Source organism: Loxodonta africana, chromosome 11 (genome assembly GCF_030014295.1).
Source record: "Loxodonta africana isolate mLoxAfr1 chromosome 11, mLoxAfr1.hap2, whole genome shotgun sequence".
Lineage (NCBI taxonomy): Eukaryota > Metazoa > Chordata > Mammalia > Proboscidea > Elephantidae > Loxodonta > Loxodonta africana.
This window is the reverse complement of record NC_087352.1, coordinates 27,584,383-27,606,990: the sequence shown is the minus strand read 5'-3', so window position 1 is coordinate 27,606,990 and position 22,608 is coordinate 27,584,383. Positions and strand designations below refer to the sequence as shown.

Sequence of the window (22,608 nt, the reverse complement as noted above, 5' to 3'; positions counted from 1 at the left end):
TTCCTTCCTGCTCACCTTGCTGGGGTTTTTTTGCTTGTTCAGGATCTTGCAGCTGGATCCCGTTCATCTGGCCTCTGGTTCTTGAGACTTGGGCTAGCCACTTGCCAGCGTCTTGCCTGCCCGTCGTGGATCTTCAGAGTGTGTAGCAACACTGTTCTCCAGCCTGCAAATCTTGGGTTCTCCAGTCCCTGTGGCTACAGGAACCAGGAGAATTTTCTTATAGACTCTAAAACCATTTGAGCCATTTCCTTGATATAAACCTCTCTTTTTTTTATACGTACACGGAAACCCTGGTGGCGTAGTGGTTAAGTGCTACAGCTGCTAACCAAAAGGTCAGCAGTTTGAATCCACCAGGCGCTCCTTGGAAATTCTACGGAGCAGTTCTACTCTGTCCTATAGGGTCGCTATGAGTCGGAATCAACTCGACAGCAGTGGGTTTGGTTTGGTTTGGTTTTATACATATACATATAAATATGTAAATATATATATATATACACATGTGTACATACAAATATATATATATATATACACTTCACTGGTTTTGCTTTCTGGAGAACCCAGCCTAAAACAATATATCATACATAGAGTTCATTGTTGTTTTGGTTAGGTGCTGTCAAGTCAGTTCTGACTCACAGCGGCCCTACGTACAACAGAAAGAAACACTGTCCAGTCCTGCAGCATTTTCACAATCGTTGTTGTGCTTGAGCCCATTGTTGCATCTCAATCCGTGTCAATCCATCTCGACGAGGGTCTTCCTTTTTATCCACGACCCTCTACTTTACCAAGCACGATGTCCTTCTCCAGGGACAGATCCTTCCTGATAACACGTCCAAAATATGTCAGACATAGTCTCACCATCTTTGCTTCTAAGGAGCATTCTGGTTGTACTTCTTCCAAGGCAGATTTGTTCATTCTGTTGGCAGTTCACGGTATATTCAATGTTCTTCGCCAACAACACAGTTCAAAGGCATCAATTCTTTTCCAGTCTTCCATATTCATCATCCAGCTTTTGCATGCATATGAGGTGACTGGAAACAGCACAGCTTGGGTCAGGCGCATCTTAGTTTTCAAAGTGATATCTTTGCTTTCAACACTTTAAAGAGGTCTTTTGCAGCAGATTTGTTCACTGCAATGCATCATTTCATTTCTTGATTGCTACCGCCATGGGTGTTGACTGTGGATCCAAGTAAAATGAAATCCTTGACAACTTCAATCTTTTCTCCATTTATCATAATGTTGCTTATTGGGCCAGCTGTGAGGATTTTTGATTTATGTTGAAGTGTAATCCATACTGAAGGCTGTGATCTTTGATCTTCATCAAGTCCTCTTCACTTTCAGCAAGTAAGGTTGCATCATCTGCATAATACAGGTTGTTAATGAGTTTTCCTCCAATCCTGATGCTGTGTTCTTCTTCATATAGGCCAGCTTCTCAGATTGTTTGGTATGATAAAAGGATACAATCCTGACGCACAGCTTCCCTGACTTCCCCTTCTTCTGTTGTAACGACTGCCTCTTGATCTACATACAGGTTCCTCCTGAGCACAATTAAGTGTTCTGGAATTTCCATTCTTCAAAATGTTATTCATAATTTGTTTTGATTCACATAGTCGAATGCCTTTACATAGTCAATAAAATGCAGGTAAATATTTTTCTGGTTTTCCTTGATTTCTGCCAGGGTCCATCTGATGTCAGCAAGGATATCTCTGGTTCCATGGCCTCTTCTGAATCCGGCTTTAATTTCTGGTAGTTCTCTGTTGATACACTGCTGCAGTCACTTTTGAATGATCTTCAGCAAAATTTTATTTGCATGTGATATTAACAGAAACCCTGGTGGCTTAGTGGTTAAGAGCTATGGCTGCTAACCAAAAGGTCCACAGTTCAAATCCATCAGGTGCTCCTTGGAAACCATACGGGGCAGTTCTACTCTGTCCTATACGGTCGCTGTGAGTCGGAATCGGCTCAACGAACAGGTTTGGTTTTGGGTTGTTTTTTTTTTTTTTTTGGTGATATGAATAATATTGTTCTATAATTTCTGCATTCTGTTGGATCACCTTTTGGGGAATAGGCATAAATATGGATTTCTTCTTATTTTTTCTTTCCAGTCAGTTGGCCAGGTAGCTGTCTTCCAAATTTCTTGGCATAGAGGAGTGAGCACTTCCAGCACTTCATCAGTTTGTTGAAACATCTCAGTTGCTATTCCATCAATTCCTGGAGGCTTGTTTTTCACCAATGCCTTCAGTGCAGCTTGGATTTCTTCCTTTAGTACCATCAGTTCCTGATCATATGCTATCTCCTGAAATGGCTGAATATCGACCAATTCTTTTTGGTATAGTGACTCTGTGAATTCCTTCCATCTTCTTTTGCTGCTTCCTGAGTCATTTAATAATTTTCCTGTACAGTCTTTCAATATTGCAACTGGAAGTTTGATTTTTTCTTCAGATCTTTCAGCTTGAGAAATGCCAAGCGTGTTCTTCCCTTTTGGTTTTCTATCTCCAGGTCTTTGCACATATCATTATAATACTTTATTTAGTCTTCTCGGACTGCCCTTTGAAATCTTCTGTTCAGCTCTCTTGCTTCATCGTTTCTTCCTTTTGCTTTAGCTACTAGACATTCAAGAGCAAGTTTCAGAGTCTCTTCTGTCATCCATTTTCATCTTTTCTTTCTTCTCCGTCTTTTTAATGACCTCTTGCTTTCTTCATATATGATGTCCTTGATGTCATTCCACAACTTGTCTGATCTTAGGTCATTAGTGTTCATGCATCTAATCTATTCTTCAGATGGTCTCTAAATTCAGGTGGGATGTACTCAAGGTCATACTTAGGTTCTCATAGACTTGTTCTAATTTTCTTCAACTTCATTTTGAACTTACATGTGAGCAATTGATGGTCTGTTCCAAGTTGGCCCCGGCCTTGTACTGACTGATGATACTGAGCTTTTCCATTGTTTCTTTCCACAGGTGTAGTGGATTTGAATGCTATGTAATCCATCTAGCAAAGTCCATGTGTATAGTCGCCATTTGTATTGTTGAAAAAAGTTATCTACAATGAAGAAGTTCTTGGTCTCGCAAAATTCTATCATGCGATCTCCAGCATCATTTCTATCACCAAGGCCATATTTTCCATCTACCGATCCTTCTTCTTTGTTTCCAACTTTTGCATTCTAATCACCAGTTATTATCAACGCATCCTGATTGAGTATTTATTATATATTCAGAGATTTTTTTAAATCAGCATCCAAACAATTTTTACCCATCGTATGACAGTCATATATCTTGGTTGTGTGGTAGTCCACCAATGCCTTTTTTTTTTTTAATTAACTTTTATTAAGCTTCAAGTGAACGTTTACAAATCCAATCAGTCTGTCACATATAAGTTTACATACATCTTACTCCCTACTCCCACTTGCTCTCCCCCTATTGAGTCAGCCCTTTCAGTCTCTCCTTTCGTGACAATTTTGCCAGCTTCCCTCTCTCTCTATCCTCCCATCCCCCCTCCAGACAAGAGTTGCCAACACAATCTCAAGTGTCCACCTGATTTAATTAGCTCACTCTTCATCAGCAACTCTCTCCCACCCGCTGACCAGTCCCTTTCATGTCTGATGAGTTGTCTTCGGGGATGGTTCCTGTCCTGTGCCAACAGAAGGTCTGGGGAGCATGGCCACCGGGATTCCTCTAGTCTCAGTCAGACCATTAAGTATGGTCTTTTTATGAGAATTTGGGGTCTGCATCCCACTGATCTCCTGCTAACCAATGCCTTTTTATCTTAAAATACTTTGTCTCAAAAAAGCAGTCATGTGTCACATATTCAGGTGTGGCTCAGTACTCCCTCATTGCTTCTATTAACATGATCCTCTATTACATGCAGTTCCTGTAAACAGTTGGTCTGTGCTTGGAATCAGACTCTGGTCTCAAAGGAACTCAAGAGGAACACAATTTCTCATTGTAAAAACTGTGTCTTTTCTCATTATTCTATTATCCTCTAATCGAGTGAAAATGTGAACTTTTCCTTAAGGGGTTTAATTTCTTGAGCTAATATTCTTCATCCGACTCATGGTTTTACACTGCACTTAGTTGCTTACTCAAAGAACCCCTTGTGTGGGTCTCCATTGCCTAGAAATGCAGAATTGTTAAAATGCTTCCAGAACAAAATTATGACCTATAAAATCTTGCCTATTGAACAGCTCTCAAATTCTTTTTGAATCTAATATATTTTTCAAAAACACACATAAATTGTGTGAATATTTTTGTGCTTATACTTGTGTAAAAGTCTGTCTGTGTCCCTCATCCAAATTTACATAATTACAATGAGAAAATTGCAGGCAATTCTTATACAAAATGATTTAAACATATGCAAATTAGCAAAGAAATGTCACAAATGTCATTGCAGGGAGAGGATAAAAACTTTGGTATTTCAATACTTCTTCAAAATATAACATATATTAAGGACCTTTTTTTGAGATACATGTCAGATTCCTAAAAGGAACTGAATATATCGTACGATACGGAGTAAGAAATATTATACCAATGAAGAACTGTTTCTCACTGTGTTGGACACAATGCCTGACTACACAGGCAGGAGAGATGTTTCCTCTGGGAAGAAAAGGCAAAGCTCCACCCTGGTCCACTGGATTCAGGGGTTACAGCAACCTCTTCTATCTTCCCACCATGGCCTTGTCTGTAGGCTCTCCTGTTCCTAATCCAACATGCTGAAACTCACAAAACTGACTCTAATGATTTGTTACATGCATCTGAACAATAAGATAACGTATATTAGTTTCCAGCTCCAACCTGCATTTTATATTTGAATAACTCTGTGGAACAATATGAGTTGAGATTGACTCGACGGCAATGGGTTTTTTTTTTTTTTTTTTAATGGAACAATAAAGGAGCCCTGGTGGTACAGTGGTTAAGAGCTATGGCTGCTAACCAAAAGGTCGGTGGTTCAATCTACCAGCTGCTCATTGGAAACCCTACGGGGCAGTTTTACTCTGTCCTAGAGTCAGAGTAGACTTGATAGCAATGGGTTTGATTTTGGTTTTATGGAACAATAAAGCATTTAGGCAAAGTCACCCTTCTTCAATGCAGGACTGGACTCTAAACTCCTATTGGCTGTGAACGGCTCCTCTTGGCTCCCTGAATAATGGGCTCCTCTCAGCCCCATCAAGACAGGTTCCTCTGGTGTGGCTTGGGGCAAAAGCCAGGCCAGTTAAACAAGATAATTGATAGGGGATATTATGGATTGAATTGTGTTCCCCCACAATATGTGTGATAAATCCTTACCTCTAAATCTGTGGTTATAATCCCACTTGGAAATGGGCTGTCTTTGTTATGTTAATGAGGCAGGATTAGTGTAGGATGTATCTTGAGTCAATCTCTTGAGATATAGAAGAGATTAAGCAAGCAAGCAAAGAAGCGGAGATGGGGGAATAGAGATTCGAAGCCACATGAAGATTGCCCAGGAGTAAAAACTCTAAAGAGACATGGTCCTTTCTCTGGAGCTGACAAAGAGAAAGCCTTTCCTTGGAGCCAGCACCCTGAATTTGAACTTCTAGTCTCCTAAACTGCAAGAAAATAAATTTCTGTTTGTTAAAGCCAACCACTAGCAGAACTAGATAGCTAAGACAGAATTTGGTACCAGAAGAGTGGGGTGCTGCTCTTACATATACCTGAAATGTGGAAGCAGTTTTGAAATTGGGTAATGGGTGGAGGCTGGTGGAGTTTTAAGGTTCCTAATAGAAAAAGCCTAGATTGCCTTGAAGAAACTGTTGGTTGAATTATGGATGTCAATGGCAAGAAAGCTACAGAGGAAGTCTCTACTGTCTTAGAGAATACATATGGCACCAGCAACAGAATGTTGCTAGAAATGTGAATGTAAAATGTGCTTCTGATGAGGCTTTAGAAGAAAATGGTGAGCATATGATTGGACAACAGAAGAAGAGCAATGCTTTCTAAGCAGTGCCAAAGAACTTGTCTGAATTATGTTCAAATGTTTGGTGGAAGGTACAACTTGTAACTGATGAACTTGAATATCTGGCTGATGAGATTTCTAAGCAAGATATTAAAGGGGCCACGTGGTTTCTCCTTGCCACTTACAGTAATATTCAAGAAGAAAGTTGTTGTTGTTAGGTGCCATCAACTCGGTTCCAACTCATAGCAACCCTATGCACAACAGAATGAAACACTGCCCAGTCCTGTGCCATCCTTACAATCATTGTTATGCTTGAGCTCATTGTTGCAGCCACTGTGTCGATCCACCTTGTTGAGGGTCTTCCCCTTTTCTGCTGACCCTGTACTCTGCCAAGCATGATGTCCTTCTCCAGGGACTGATCCCTCCCGACAACATGTCCAAGTATGTAAGATGCAGTCTTGCCATCCTTGTCTCTAAGGAGCATTTTGGCCACACTTCTTCCAAGACAGATTTGAAGAAAGAGATGGACTTAAAAATGAACTGTGCAAAATAAAAAGAAAACTTAAAGATTTGGAAAATTCTGTTGTACAAACAAAAGACATGTGTCCTGGAATGTTCACCAAGGATGTGGCTACACAATTTTTGTTAAAGAGATTAACCCTGTGACTGATAGACCTATTCAACTACCACAGCAGAAAACCTATCAGCTTAGACTGAAGAGGTCAGTGATAGGATGAAAGGAAAGAAAACTGTCTGCCTCTTGGAATTCTACAGACAGGAAACAGGCCAAAGGAGTTACATCTGTTGTTCTCCAAGAAAAGAAAAGGACCATCCCCGGAGCAGCTCGGAGATCAGCAGAACTGTTGGAAGGAGCACAGGAATCAAGGCCTTCTTGGTTTCAAAGTGGGTTTCAAAGCGTGGGGCCACAGTCTTCTGGATCTTGAAGGGTAGGCCCACAGCCTCCTAGGTTTCAAAGAGTCGGATGTTCACCAACTTGGTTCAGGAGTGCCAAGGGGATGGGCTACCACCCAAAGCTGTAGGGGCAGGACTGCCATGCCCAAGGGGCGGAAGAGTGGGGTCTGCTGGGGGAGAAGGGGTAGGGTTGCCACTCAGATGGACGAGGAGAATGGGGCCACCCAAAGTCAAGGGAGCAGAGTTGCAGTCCTAGTGGGCCTGGAAGGCAAAGCTGAATTGCAGGGCCAAGGGGCCTCCAACCAAAATCCAGAGGGCATGGCCAACACCCAGAGTCTGGAAGGCTGGACCATTGCCCAGATGGTCCAAAAGAACATAGCAGTATTTTCAAGGCTTGAGAGCTAATGTTATTTTGTTCTGCTGGGTTTTGGATTTGCTTTGTGTCTGTTATCCCTTCTTTCCCTCCAATTTCTGCCATTCGTAATGGAAATGTCTATCTTGTGTCTGTTCCATTATCGTACTTTGGAAACAGATAACTTGTAATTTGTATTTCACAGGTTCACAGATGACGAGGAATTTTGCCCCAGGATGGAATATGCCTAAAATCTCACCAATACTTGATTTAGATGATTCCGAAGAGGTAATTTTGGACTTAGAGTTGATTTAAGACCCTTGTGATGATGTGATGGGGTGAATGTGTTTTGCATGTGCCAAGAACATAAATTTGGGGGGGGCAAAGGGTAGAATGTCATGAATTGAATTGTGTCCCCCCAAAATATGTATTGCAAATCCTAACCTCTATGCCTATGGTTATAATCCCATTTGGGAATTGGTTGTCTCTGTTATGTTAATGATACAGGATTAGCGTAAAGTGTATTTTGAGTCAATCTCTTTTGAGATATAAAACAGAATAAACAAGCAAGCTAGGAAGCAAAAATGGGAAGAGTGATGCCAAGCCACATGAAGATCCCCCAAGAACAGAAGCTCAAAAGAGACCAAGACCTTTCTCCAGAGCTGACAAAGAGAAGGCCTTCCTCTATAGCCAGGACCCTGAATTCGGACTTCCAGCGTCTTAAACTTCTGTTTGTTAAAGCCACCCGCTTGTGCTATTTTTGTTATAGTAGCACTAGACAACTAAGTCAGGGAGCCAGAGTCTTCTGTTTCCACCCAGCCAGAGCCCAAATCCATTGCATATATGAATAGGAAGATCGTCAAGGGATGGAGAAGAGAAAATGAAACTGGAATGTTTAAAAAGTTTGTGTGGTGGCGCAGTTGTTAAGCATTTGGCTGCTAACCACTTCAAACCTACCAGCCTTTCCGTGGGAGAAAGATGTAGCAGTCTGCTCCTATAAAGACCACAGTCTTGGATTACAGCAGTTCTCTGTCCTACGGGGTCGCTAGGAGTTGGAATCGACTGGACGGCAACGGGTTTTATGGAGTACTACATGCATTTGGATCTGTAGACTTGGGGGACATCTGAAATAATAATTTTTAGGTCCTCGGAACATAGTGAGTTTCACAGAATCGCAAATAAAATCTCTAAACACTGGTTAACAGTTGGCAGACAACAAACCCCAGTAATCTGCCTGGGGCTCAAGAAGAAGCGGAACCGTTTTCACTCGCATGCAGGCAGGACAAGCCATTTCCAGCACCCCTCGCTGTGTCGTTTTAATTTATTCCTAGACGTCAGTCCACTGTGGGATACCCACTCCTGCGGCTCCGGGAAATACTGTAACTAAAACTACACTGCTCAAAATGCTCTGCGACTAGTCGCACCATCCTTGAACCAAGGGAACTCAAGGGAGAGGATATTAAGAGCGTGCGCATCTCGGGGGAGGACTTCTGCCGTCCTCCTAGTGTAGTTCGTTTTGGCAGTTGCGAGGAGTGGTCACCTAATCAGGATTCCGAACAGCGGAGTCGGCACAGTGGTGATCTAACCCAGGAGATGCAAAAGAACTCGTGGGCCTCATTGCACAGGCAGGTCTGAGGCTCAGCCGCGGCGCTGACCCGGGTGACCGCGCCCTGGCGGGAAGAGTGAGCACCTTGCCGGGATCCCAGCCGGTGCACGGAGATCCCGGCCTCCCTCCGCTCTCAGGCTCCATGGCGGCCGCCGCCCTGCGATACCCGGCTCAGGTAAGTGCTGCATAGTCCAGGCCCTCGCCGTCCTCACTCGCATCTGCCAGTCCTCGAGCCCCGGTCCTGCATAAGGTGGCGCTCTTGGTGGGCACCTGATTTCCTGAGAACTAGTGTGAGAGAAGGGGTGAGGGAGAGCCCGCGGCAGAGGGACCTTCAGGTAAAGACTGGAGATGCGACTGAGCTGGAGCAATAGGAAAACCTAGAGTTCGTCGTGTGTCTGCAAGGAACAGAGAGTGTTAGGAATCGTGCCTGGATTGCAGGCTGAGTTGTGCCTTCATTCTGAGGACGCTGGGAGTCATGGAGGGTTGTGAACAAGAGGGAGATGGTAAAAAAGCAACTCAGAAAAACAAACTGGAAGGGGGATTATAACAGTGAATCAAAGGGAAATTGAGTCCTTCTCCAAAGTCACTAAGCCTGTAAGAGCAAGTGATGTCTGAGGACCAGAGATAATGCAGTGATATGGAGTTCACCCAGTTCCTGGGCTGTCAGGGAGGCTAGAGCCTCTGGAATGCTGCTATGGTGGCTTACTTCTCACACCGCCCTCTTCCCACAGCTTCCCATGGCTGCAGAGGCACCTATGGCACTGATCTTGACCCCGCCCATATTGGATTTTCTGAGACTCTTCCCGTAGCACTCTTCTGGCCCTTGAGCCTGGGAACCCTGAACACACCTCAAGCTTAAGGTACTAAGTTCTTTCCGGGGACTTTTATGGAGTGGTTCCTGTTGCTGACAACCAAGAGACTGAGGTCTGGAAGGTTGTCCCAAGCATTGAAAACGAAAACCCTTTACCATCAAATTGATTCTGATTCACAGTGATATAGGTCAGCATAGAACTGCCCCATAGGGTTTCCAAGGCTATAATCTTTATGGAAGCAGACTACCACATCTTCACCTGCCTGGTGACTGGTGGTTCAAACTGGTGACCTTTCAGTTTGAAGCGGAGTGCTTAATCACTGTGCCACCAGGGCTCCTGTCCCAGGCATACCAAAAAAACTCATTGCCATGGTGTCAATTCTACCTCACAGCAACCCTATAAGACAGAGTAGAACTGCCCCATAGGGTTTCCAAGGAGCGTCTGGTGGATTCGAACTGCTGACCTTTTGGTTAGCAGCCATAACTCTTAACTATTACACCACCAGGATTTCCATTCCAGGCATAGGTATCTGTATATGCAAATGTTTGGAGGCGAGGCTGAGGTGGAAGTGTCAGGGAACCTCAGGTCTCCATTTTTTCTCTTGGGAACAGAGCATAGAGGGCAGAACTCAGTCTTAGAATGGCTCCCTGAGAAGTTGGGAGTCTAATCTGCAGGTGATGTGAGCAGCGAGAGTTTGGAGCAGGGGAGGGAGGTGATCTGACTGAGGTCTCATCAGGCTCCTGTAGCTGCAGCATGGAGACTAGACTGCAGGTAGTGTGAGGGGAGTGGCAGGAAGACCTGGAAGAGGCTACAGCAGCAGTCCAGGTGTGTGTTGATGGTGACTGGCCCAATGTGGGGGTGATAGGAATGATTGGATTTCAGATCTGTCTTTTAAGTCAGGCTGCTCTGATTTTCTGATTGTGAGTGTGACAGAGAGAAAAATAGAAGTCAGGGATAACTCCAAGGTTTTTATTTTCAACAGCTGGAAGGATGAAAGGTCCATTGACTTACATGGGGAGTTGGTAGTGGGAGTAATTTTAATTGGGATCTCAGGAGTCTTGTTGTGTCCATGTTAAGAGTCTGAGATGTTTCAGAGAGCAAATGAGTAGAAGCATCAAGTGAGTAGCTGAACAGGAGAGGTTCAGGTTGGAGACCTCTCCAAAAGGTGGTGGACATTGTGTGGACCAGGGTTGAGCTGGGGGTCACCTCTGGTAGTAGGAACCCTGGTCATGGTGGTAGTGCTAATAGCAAGCTAGAAAGGATAAAGTGGAGGCTGAGGACTAGGTCTCATGTTTGGGCCCCTGATGAGATTAGTGTAGGTCACAGACAGGTAATAGAGAGAAGTGGCCATGGGGAGGTTGTCGGAGAGAAGATGATCTGGCAGATGGCCAAGGCTTCTGAAGGGTGACTATAAGAGACAGATGTGGAGGCACAGGAAAAATAGGGCGAGGTGAGGCTGTGGCTGGAACATAGTTACCACTCTGTGGACTCACCAGGATTTTGTGGTAAATCTCGTTGGGATCTGGGGTGTTTCAGTCAGCCTGGTAGAAGAGCTCAGAGGCACAAGGGGTCTCTGGGAGAATCACCAGTCCTGTGGTGGAGGGCCACTGGGGCCTGGATTTGAAGGAGACTTAGGTGAAGAGCAGAAGGCGGTGACTGGTGAGGAGACAGCCAGTGAATCACCAGTGGAGGCAGAGAAGTTTCTGGTCTCCTGAGTTCAAGGCAAGAAAATGACTGAGGAAGGGAGACCTTCATAGCAGGACTCAGGGCTGCCACTGACATTGGAGATCATCGAAAGTCAGGGTAGGTCTCAATCCTGTTTGGATTTGATGAGCGCTCCCTGGATGCCATGTGCTCATGTACCATGTGCTTAGTAATAGAGGCCGTGGAGATGCAATGGTCTGGGGCAGGGAGAGGAGGAGGATGTTGGAATGCAGAATGGGAGAGAGAGTGGGTCAAAGAGAGGTGTACACATGGAGACAGATGTGAACTGATGACTCCTAGGCCCTGTTCAGGGACCTAAAGATGAAGAGTAAGCCCATATTTGGTTGTCTGGGAGGCATGATCTGGAAGACTACAGCTACCTGCCTGACAATAGGGTGCTCCCATGGCCCTGCATCCCAGGCCCAGAGGTTAGATTTCATCCGTCTGTCCACATGCCTCTTGGTGCTGTGGGCCAACCCAGTGATCACTGAGACCAGGAGGAGAAAGTAGGTATCAGTGGGAGGATTAAGAGCAGGGTAAGAGGCGATGGATATGGGGAGGTGAACATGGGGTCCTAAGAGAGAAACTAATCGTGAAATGAACTGTTGTCCTCACCTTGGCAGGGCTGTGTCACCTTTGAGGACGTGGCCATTGATTTCTCTCAGGAGGAGTGGGTGCTCCTTGATGAGGCTCAGAGGCTGCTCTACTGTGATGTGATGCTAGAGAACTTTGCAGTCATATCATCCCTGGGTAAGACCCTCACACACACACACACGCAAACACACACCCCACCCCTGATTGTCACAAGCTGGTTTCTGCTTTCCTTCTTTTCCCCAGAGATAGCTCTGTTCTTCCACAGCCAGACAATGGTATCTGCTACCTCCCCTGTCCCCCCTTCCTGGTACATGTGCTGTAGAGTCCAGGGCTGACCATTGTGCAATACCCTGAGCAATGAGCTCCCCGAAAAGCCCACCACCTGCTGCCCAAGTGTGAAGGGAAGAGTCCATGAGTCAAGAGCCTTAGAGTCAGTCCAGTGGATCCCACCCTGCATATCCTCTCCCTGACTGGGTGATGTGTCCACATCCATACCACCTCTGTGCCCCAGCTTCTGCCCCCTTCCTCTAAATTGACATTTCCTCCTGCCTGACAGTGCCAGGAACTGCAGACATTGTCATGGTTGCTGCTGACATGGTTCTAGAGCTGTTCTTGCAAGACCCTTCTTCAAGGGTTTTTTTGTTGTTGTTGTTGGTAATATTAATTGTTTTTCTTGTGGCCTATTGTGTGCTGACCTGCTCTGGGCCAATGCTAGCTATTCACCTGTCTTGTCTTTCCCATGGGACTTGCATCATTCAGGATTCATGTGGTTGCAGCATGGGAGTTACTAGCAGAGTCTTGGTTGCCTAAAGGGTGAATATAGCAAGATGGTCTCAGAGGATGCCTGGCCCTGCTGAGCTACAACTGGAGAAGGGCACAACAGCAGGGCTGCGATCAGATCATACCAGAAACTTGCCCTGTGTCCACCATTGTTTTGATGTAACTGCCACTGGCCACACTTTATTTCCACTTTTTCTTCCTTATACTTGACACTTTGCTGATTTATCATTTCAGCTGTGACCTCCAGCCTCTGGCTGCCACCACTTTTCTGGCCTCCACCCATCATCTGTTCCTCTCCACTGTGCCCTCTGCATGTTCCAAACAATAACCCAAATTGAATGTATTGTGAGGTCTGTACATATCCTTAGTGTTTTTTTTTAATTTTTATTGTGCTTTAAGTGAAAATTTACAAATCAAGTCAGTCTCTTCACACAAAAACTTATATACATCTTGCTACATTCTCCCAATTCCTCTTCCCCTAATGAAACAGCCTGCTCTCTTCCTCCACCCTCTCTTTTTGTGTCCATTTCTCCGGCTTCTAGCCCCCTCTATCCTCTCATCTCGCCTCCAGGCAGGAGATGCCAACATAGTCTCAAGTGTCCACCTGATCCAAGAAGATCACTCCTCACCAGCATTCCCCTCCGTCCCATTGTTCAGTCCACTCCCTGTCTGAAGAGTTGGCTTTGGGAATGGTTCCTGTCCTGGGCCAACAGAAGGCCTGAAGGCCATGACCACCGGCGTCCTTCCAGTCTCAGTCAGACCATTAAGTCTGGTCTTTTTACGAGAATTTGGGGTCTGCAACCCACTGTTCCCCTGCTCCCTCGGGGATTCTCTGTTGTGTTCCCTGTCTGAGCAGTCATCGGTTATAGCCGGGCACCATCTAGTTCTTCTGGTCTCAGGCTGATGTAGTCTCTGGTTTATGTGTCCCTTTCTGTCTCTTGGGCTTGTAGTTACCTTGTGTCCTTGGTGTTCTTCATTCTCCATTGGTCCAGATGGGTTGAGACCAATTGATGCATCTTAGATGGCCTCTTGCTAGTGTTTAAGACCCCAGACGTCACTCCCTTAAATAGTTTTTGAACACCAGCTTCTCAGTTCAAATTGGATTTTCCTGGGCCTGGACACAACCAACCTTCTGCTCATCACACATCACCAGCTGACAATGTCCTACTGAAGGCCTTTGGAACTGGAGTGAGTTGGAGATGTGGTATCTCCTCCCCAACTGCACCCCATCCTTCTGTCCCTTATCTGCTCCTGCATTCTGTTATAGTTAGATGACCAGTACTGCGTGGCAGCTTTCTCCTGAACCTGTCTCCAGCTCCCTCACCCTCACAACAGTCCCAGGGACCCTTCCCATTTCCTGTCTGAAACATACCTGTAATGGGGATTTCCCTCCCACTGACGTCACCTTGTGTTAACAGCATTTCTCTGCTTTCAGGTTGTTGGCATGGAGTGGAGGAAGAGGAAGCGTCTTCCGAGCAGATCATTTCTTCGGAAGGAGTGTTACAGGTCAGGACTCCACAGGCAGGTCCATCCACCCTGAAGACTCACCCCTGGGAAATGTGTGTCCCTGCCTTGAAACACATTGTAGCTGAGCACAAAGCAACAAACCTTGGGCAGAAGCTGTACTTGGATGGGGTGTGTGTGAGAGCCTCCTGGCTCAATACAAACCTTCCCCAGCACCAGAAGCATCACAGTGGGGAAAAACCCTTCAGACGGGATGTGGACAGGACATTGTTTGTGAACACCTGCAGATTCCGAGTATTAGGGCAGCCCTTCACTCGTAGGGAGGTTGGGAAGGACGAGCACCAAGTCTTGCCCAACGGTGAGAAGACACACAGCAGCAGTGTATGTGAGACCTTCTACAATGAAAAGAGTTACTACAAATGGAGTGAATGTGAGAAAGCTTCCAGCAATAAACACGCATTTGTTCACCACCAGAGCATCTGTGCAGGAGAGGGGCTTCATGAGAGCAGCAAATATGGAAAAGTCATCAGCTATAAATACAGACTTGTTCAGCGCCAGGGAATTCACCCTGGAGAAAGGCAGTATCAGTGTCATGAATGTAGGAAATTCTTTAGCCGCCACTCTTCCCTTAGTAGACACCAGAGGATTCACACTGGAGGAAAGACGAGTGCAGTGAGTGTGGAAAATTCTTTATGCGAAGTTCCAGCCTCCTTCACCACCAGAGACGTCACACAGGAGCAAAGCCTTATGAGTGTGTCGAATGTGGGAAAACCTTTAGCAAGAGCTCCACCCTTATTCAACACTGCAGAGTTCACACTGGAGAAAGGTCTTATGAGTGTGGTGAATGTGGGAAATCCTTTAGCCGTAGCTCCACCCTCATTCAACACAAGAGATCTCACACTGCAGAAAGGCCTTACAAGTGCAGTGAATGTGAGAACTCCTTCCGCCAAAGATCTGGGCTTGTTCAACATCAGAGGCATCACATGGGAGCAAAACCTTACGAGTGTGATAAGGGTGGGAAATTCTTTAGTCAAAGCTCTGGCCTCATCCAACACCGGAGAGTCCACACTGGAGAAAAGCCTTATGAGTGCAGTGAATGTGGGAAATTCTTTAGCAGTCGCTCTCACCTTAATGTACACAAGAGAATTCACACTGGAGAGAGGCCTTATAAATGCAGTGAATGTGGGAAATCCTTTAGCCAAAACTCTAGCCTTACTAAACACTGGAGAGTTCACACGGGAGTAAGGCTTTACAGGTGTGGTGAATTTGGGATTCCTTTAGCCAAGGCTCCAGCCTCACTCAGTACTGAAATTTTTATAGCAGAGAATGGTTTCGTATGATCGGCAAATGTAAAAACGTTCAGCCCAAGGTCTGGCATTGTTGGGCACAAGAAAATTCACACGGGAAAATTCTTGCACTTGCAAGGAATGTGCTCATTCTTTGTTCCATATAATGACCCCAGAGAAGCTTTGTTATGGAGCCATCTGCCTAAAGCTGAACCTTATATTTTGCAGCATCCAGAGTGGGGAGAGTCCCTGTGTTCCAGGCATGTGCAAAGCTTGCATGACCTGCATTGCACATTATACATTTCCCAGGACCGCTGCCAGTTTCTGTGGCAGAAGCAGTGTCACTTCTGGCATCTTGCAAGTTCCCACCGTGTGACTCAGTTACCCCAGAATACTCTCGCAAGGTGGACTCATTCTCTGGAGATCATGTGTTATCTGAGCCCTTCGGCAGACTTTATTCCCTTCACTGACTGCTTTGGGCATGGACCTGACCTAGTTGTTTGCCAAGAGAACTGGTTTGGATTCTGCTAGCAGCTGGCATAAAAGGTTTACCTGCCTCCTGACGTTGTTGGTCTCATGATAGGTGATACTCATGATTGAATTTTTTCAACCTATAAGTCACCAGTTAGTAAACATGCCTCACATTCCTCTGGTTCGTGTAATAATAAAAGCCTTGTTGTTTAATCCTTTTTTAAACTTGGGAATTCTGTTCACTCTGTGGGGTTGGTTCAAAACAGAAACAGGCTGTGTTACAGTGAAGGGGTGAACAGCTTTTGTGGGCCCCACAACTCTGTGTGCCTCAACAGGGACAGTGTGATAGCAGAGTAGCTCTCCCTCCAGGTTTGAGCTAATAATCATTACTGACCACAACTTCCTAGGAAAGAATCCAGGGGATTTTTGGTCCTACTTTGTGACCTGGATGCCTGAATTTTTTGTGAGACTAGATGTCACCTTGAGGGGAGGACAGTGCTTCTGGGAACAGCAGGAATTTGTTCCCTCTTCCCCCAGGGATGTCTGTCCTCCTTGTTGAAGGGAAACATTTCCCTAGTCCTATAAAAGATCCTGTGCCCTGAAGTTCAGAATTAGAGAGGTAGGTGTTTCTGGTTTTAAGAGTACAGGGGCCAGGTGGGAACCATAATTAGTACAGAAACACTGGGTGTGAGTAATAGGGAGTGGTGGAGACTACAGCAAACTCCAGACAATGTACTTCTGAAAGTGCAACCAGAGATGTTCCAGCAACTATGGCTGTGTGCGATCCCCATGGACAGACATTCTCAGGACATCCAGGCCTGTCTACGTTCTGTGGCTATGATCATTCATTGTCAGATCAAACAACTTAAAGGTTTTGTGGATTCCTGTGCCCTCTCTGGGCTGGCAACCACAAGACCATTACTGCACAGCAAAGAAAACATGAATGGTGAGAATGCAGATCCTGCAGCCAGGGTTGTGGTCTTGTGATCCAGCCAGGCATGCCTGTTGGCTGAGGTGGAAACTATCTTCATTGCTCACCCATATTTCCTGCCACTGATGCAGGGCTGCCCTTCCCCAGGTATAAGAAAAAAAATGTTTTTCTGGAAATTGTGGGAGTCTTTAGTTTGAACAATTTTTTAAAAGTTTTCCTAAGATATATGCAATAAGCTATAAATATTTAAAGTATGCAATTTGATAAGGTTTGACATACAGACACACTCATGAAGCAACATGAAATGCCGTGTTCTCTGATCATTGACCTCATGCCTGGTGAGGTATATATATTGTTTTGTCCATTACAAAAGATGCCTTTATTGTCCACTGGTTATTTGGAAAAATATTGACCTCCCAATTTGTGTATCACTTATACAGAGATTTTTATGGGCTATTGAATGTTTTTGCTGCTCAAATTCTCTTGGTATTATTAGGCAGAAAACAGACTCTTTTCCTAAAAGTTTGCCATTCACCATAAACACAAGGTCAGGGGTCAGAGAACACAGCATCTTATACCGACCAGGACCTGAGGAGTAACACAGAGCCCCAAAACCAAGAGAGTGTGTAATTTCATCCCCACCCTCTAAATCTGAAGAATGGGGTGGGGGTGCCCAGGAGGTGGTTGGAGAGATTCTCCTGGCCCCTTTTACAGATCTTCCTGGGAAATCACTGTGAGACCTTGTGGGCCAACTTGATACTTGCCCCATACTACATGCAGGGTTTAGGAATTAACACATATTGGTTTGTCCAGAGGCCCCTAGATGGCACGAATGGTTAAGCGCTTGACTACTAGCTGAAAGGTTGGTGGTTCAAGCCCACCCAGAGGTGCCTCAAAAAGAAAGGCCTGGCAATCAGCTTCCAAAAGGTCACAGCCCTGAAAACTCCATGGAGCAGTTCTCTGCACATATGGAGTCATCATGAGTAGAAATAGACTCGCTGGCAACTGGTTCTATTTTTTTTATCCATTCCCTTAACATTGTATAAAAATGGCATGATCAGACCTCGTCTAACTTCAGTGAAGAGAGGAGAATCAACATTAGTGTCAGCCGAAAGCTGATTCCTATGGAGTGGAGATTAGACATACCTCTACTCTCTAATCATTTTATCAATTCTTACATCAGTCATCCCTCACACAGCTCTCTACCTCTCTGGTGGGTTCGATAATTCGTGACAATGCCACACAGAACTCACAGACCATACTCATGATTGTGGGGTTTATTAGGGAAGTAACACCACAATTCCGGATCAGGATCAACTTGGAAATAACAGGTACAACTCAGGATACCATTCTTAATCAAGACAGCTTCTTGGCAAGTGCTGCCAGGCCCTCACCCTCAGCCTTGGCCCCCACTCCAGCCTGGCCTCTGCTCTGCTTGGGCAAGTGTTACAAAGCTCTTTAGCTCCTGTGATAAGTGCCCAGAGGCAACCCACTACACCAAGAAGCTTCCTGCCTGAAGGCACTCAGGTCTCTTGCTCTGTGGGCCAGGCCCTCCATGCCATCTTGCGCCAGTCTCCTGGCTCTGCTGTTACTGTTTCTCTGCAATTCACTGCACTGCACATTGTAATGCACAACAGTTCAATCATTAGCCATTTTTCTCCTCACAATCTGCACAAGTTCTATTGGTGATCTCATGGAGCGACATACTTGTAAATACCACTATAAAAAATAAACCCGAAACTTGCAAATGTATATCTCCATCATAAACCTCTCTTAAAACATGTATGATAATCTGCCTAATATACTTGTGCCCTGTTCTTAGACATCATAGACTCAACACTTTCAAGCATTTCTCCTGAGTTTTCTTTCAATTCTGCTGTAGCCACAATCTTCCCAAATTCGGACAATGCCAACTCCATCTTTCCAGTGAGCCAAATCCAAGGTGTCATTCTTGGCTCATTCGGTCATACAAGAAACCTGGTTGGTTCTACTTTCAAAATATGTTTGAAGATGGCCACTTTTCATTATTAAGATTTGCCGCAGTAGCTCTGGGTGGATGGAGTTCATATTTAGATCCTCAAAGAGCATTGGCTTTGCTGTTTCCTCTACATGATCCTGCAGCTCCTCTTAAATACCTGTGGTGCAATGAGTTCCTTTGCCTGGCCTTTTGCTTTGTTTCCTTGGAGAAACAGCTTTCCTAAGCCTTGAAGAGTTGTTACCTTTGCTCCAGTTCTTTGGAAAAGCAACTTGGGGGACCTCTACTCCCAGGGTGCTTTCTACCCCAGAGGGTTTGTTACTTTTGTCCAAGGGAGGAGTCTGTGTATGCCTGGCAAAAAATGTTAGTTTTGAGCAATATCTAAGTTGATTGACATGTCATGGGTAATTGAGGATTGGCTGAACTTTGGTCTGGTGAAGGAGTCCCACTTTTTAATTGATGAGGACGGGTTTATAGGGTTGCTGTGAGTCAGAATCGGCTCGACAGTAACATGTTTGTTTTTTTTGTTTTTCATTTTTGGTGTACATAAAGGAGCCCTGGTTGCACAGCAGCTAAGCGCTCAGCTGCTAACCAAAAAGTTCAGCAGTTTGAATCCACCAGCTGTTCCTTGGAAACCCTATGGGGCAGTTCCACTCTGTTCTTTAGGGTTGCTATGAATAGGAATTGGCTTGACAGCAACGGGTTTGTTTGTTTTTTGGGTTTGGTATATATAAATGGCTGAAATGCAGAGATTTTAAAAGGCCTCCTGGTTGACAGGAGCCTGGAGAGGGGGTGTGTCCTTTGGGACATGGAGGTTCCCCCCCCCCGCTTCAGGCCTGGTTAAAAAAAAAAGGCTGCAGGTGAAAAAGTTCCCAGCTAAAAGCTGGGCTGGTTAGCTGAAAAAGCTGCAGCTGAGAGAGATGCTGGCAGAAAAGCAATGCCAAGTAGGAACTGAGCAGTCCTGAAGCTGGTACATTGGCTGCTACACTGTCCAAGATGTGGGCCAGATAGCAATGTAGAGGCTGGTAACAGGGAGGCAGATGGCAGAGGGTCCTGACATCAGAGAGCAGCTGAGAGAGCTGTCCTGCACTGAAGAAGGGAGGGATGTGTTCTCCACTTCAGGGGAGCCTTCCAGGCCTTGCCTGTGTGCTTCCTGATCCTGAATCCCAAGTTGTAGCCTGTTCCTTTCCTAATAAACCACATAATTGTGAGTATGATCTGTGAGTTCTGTATGGCCATTGCAACTAATTATCAAACCCACCAAAGAACTAGAGAGTGCCATGAGGAGGGGGCAGCTCGTGTCAGAAATGGTAAAGACATTGGAGAGCGTAAGTATGTCTGACCTCCACCTCATAGGAACCAGTTTTGTGACAATTCTGATTCTCATCTTTCATGAATTTAGACAATTCATTACACTACAACACAATCCCTTTATTGCTGTGAATATTTCTGGCCCAAGTAAGAGCAGAAACATGAATGTGGAGATTTATGGATAGTTACTCGCTCGCCCCTTCCAGACAGATTTGTAGTCTCACTACATGCAGTCATGTTCTCCTTCATTGACGTTATGTGTTTGGGTCTCATAATCTTGTCTAGTGGCTCCATGCTCTTTGTCCTGCACAGGCACAAACGGAATCAAACATATTCACAACAACAGCCTTTCCCCTCCAGAATTCCCATGAGGCCAGAACCACATAGCCTTCCTGTCCTGGTGAGCATGGTTATCTTTGTACCTCGATGAGGGTGGGTCCTGCCTGGCGCAACCTCTCAAGTCAATTTTGAGAGACACCAAGACTTTGAGGAAGAGAAAGTAGACTTTATTGCAAGCCAGTCAAGCAAGGAGCTCAGAGGCTAAGTCTCAAATCAAGCTCCCTGAGGTTGGGAATTCCAGGGTAGTTATAAGGTTTGGGATAGGTAAGTTATGCATAAAATTCATGAAGCTTCTAAGAATAGGTGGGAAATCCCAGAAACTACCATGTTGGGGTGCAGTGTCATGGCAGCTAGGGGATGTGTTTTTCACGGTGTGACGCGTGAAGTTCATGTTAAGGTCAGTTTTGCAGCTCATTGAGCATGTCCAAATGGAGGTGGAGCGGTGAAGTGGCCTTGGGCTGCTACACCCATGCCTTATCAGGAACTAGTTGGCCGCAGACCCCGGGGTGTGATGGATGGAGGGGGAACAGTTTAACCCTGTTGGTTACATTCCCTCCTCTGGTTTTCAGGGTCTTTAATCTTGAAGATAGATCTTTATGTAGGTGGTGGCCTAAACCTCCAGAAGTTTTGAGCTTACTAACTGGTGAAACCATGTGCAGTGTAGAATCTGAGGTTTGTTAAGTGGAACACAGGGGGACACCTGAGCGTCATGATGTTCACAGCTGTTAGGCGATCTTGAATGAACCTGGTAAGACAGTTTAAGAGGCAGGGCAAAAACAGACAGATTAATAATAGAATTATCAGCAGAGTAAGAAGGTACCAGAGCCAGTGGAAACCGGGAAACAGGTAAGTTATCCATGACCAACAATCAGATGGGTTTTCTCCAGCTGTAGGTAGGTGAACAGGATGCATCCAATTGGCAATATGTTCTAATTTGTGGAGACTGACTTCTACCTCATGGCTGGTGTTTATCCAGGTACAGCAGGAGGTTTTGCCTATAGTGCAGATGACCCCTTCTTTGGCTAAAATATAATCAAGTACGATGCAATTCTCCAGGACAACCCTAACCAGGGAATTTAACGAGGTTTGCTGGGCTTTTATAGCTTGGCTGGAAGTTTTGGAAAAGGATGTGAACAGTATCTGATAAGTTCAATATGGCATCTTGAAGAGCTGAGAGCTGAGGGAAAATTGTAAGCATTCAAATGATAAACCAACCAGTGATAATTTCAGTTATGGGATTACACCCGGTTCCAGATACATCCCATACAATTTCATCAGAGTCATCTGAGGATTAGGTTTCTTTTTTTTTTTTTAATCCAGGAGTTAGTAGGCACTTTCATTAGCAGAGTGAGGTTATAAGGGGAAAAGATTACTGTGGGGAAGGATGCTATTCCAAGGGTGCAAGTACCAATCATGACTCAGGGCAATAAGCATTTGTAAGTAGCAGAGAGGAACGTTTGACTCCCAGATTTAGTATGATCACCACAAATAAATGAATACCCAGGCGGCATGCAAAGGCGAGTAAGCCTTGCAACTTTTGAGTTGTTCCTCTCTGAATAAAACCAGGGGTTGTCAGTGTCACTGAACCAATTATTCCAACTTTGTGTTATGCTATAGTTATTGATGACACAACCTGAGTTCCCAGGTGAATGAGACCAGTTAGATTCCACAGGTGTTTCATTCCTTCTGTGAAGGTGGAGTAATTACTCCAACAAACATTGTCTACAGTGTTCAAATCTATAACCTGGTAAAATATGCTTTTAATTTTAAAGCAAGGAGTGGTAACGCTTTCTTGGCTCTTACCTCTAACCCAGGGCTATCTAGAGTGTCACTATACATAGGAGGTGGTACCTTCTTTAGGTGTGTAACATCAGGTATTGGAAATGCCCAAGGGATCCAGAGACTTTCCATGGTGGTGGGCAGAGGCTGACATACCCAACAGTCAGTGAGATTGCCTCCAGTGGTGACTGATTGGGTTAATTTTAGGTAAAAACTGTAAATGAGCTACTCAGCATGAAGTCAAAACATAGAAAAATTACAAATGATCTGCAGCTGCCATAAAAAGAGAAGGAAGAACAGAATGATTGCCAAGATAGTAAAGGCAATGTAAACATTAAGAGCACAATCATGATGGAGAGATTCTCATTTAGGCATTAGCTTTTTTT

The 22,608-nt window shown here is 45.0% G+C and overlaps 1 pseudogene; it reads left to right on the top strand.

Moving 5' to 3' along the window:
* Positions 1-8,918: 8,918 nt before the first annotated feature.
* Positions 8,919-15,844, top strand: LOC100666809 (zinc finger protein interacting with ribonucleoprotein K-like; annotated as a pseudogene).
* Positions 15,845-22,608: the final 6,764 nt, after the last annotated feature.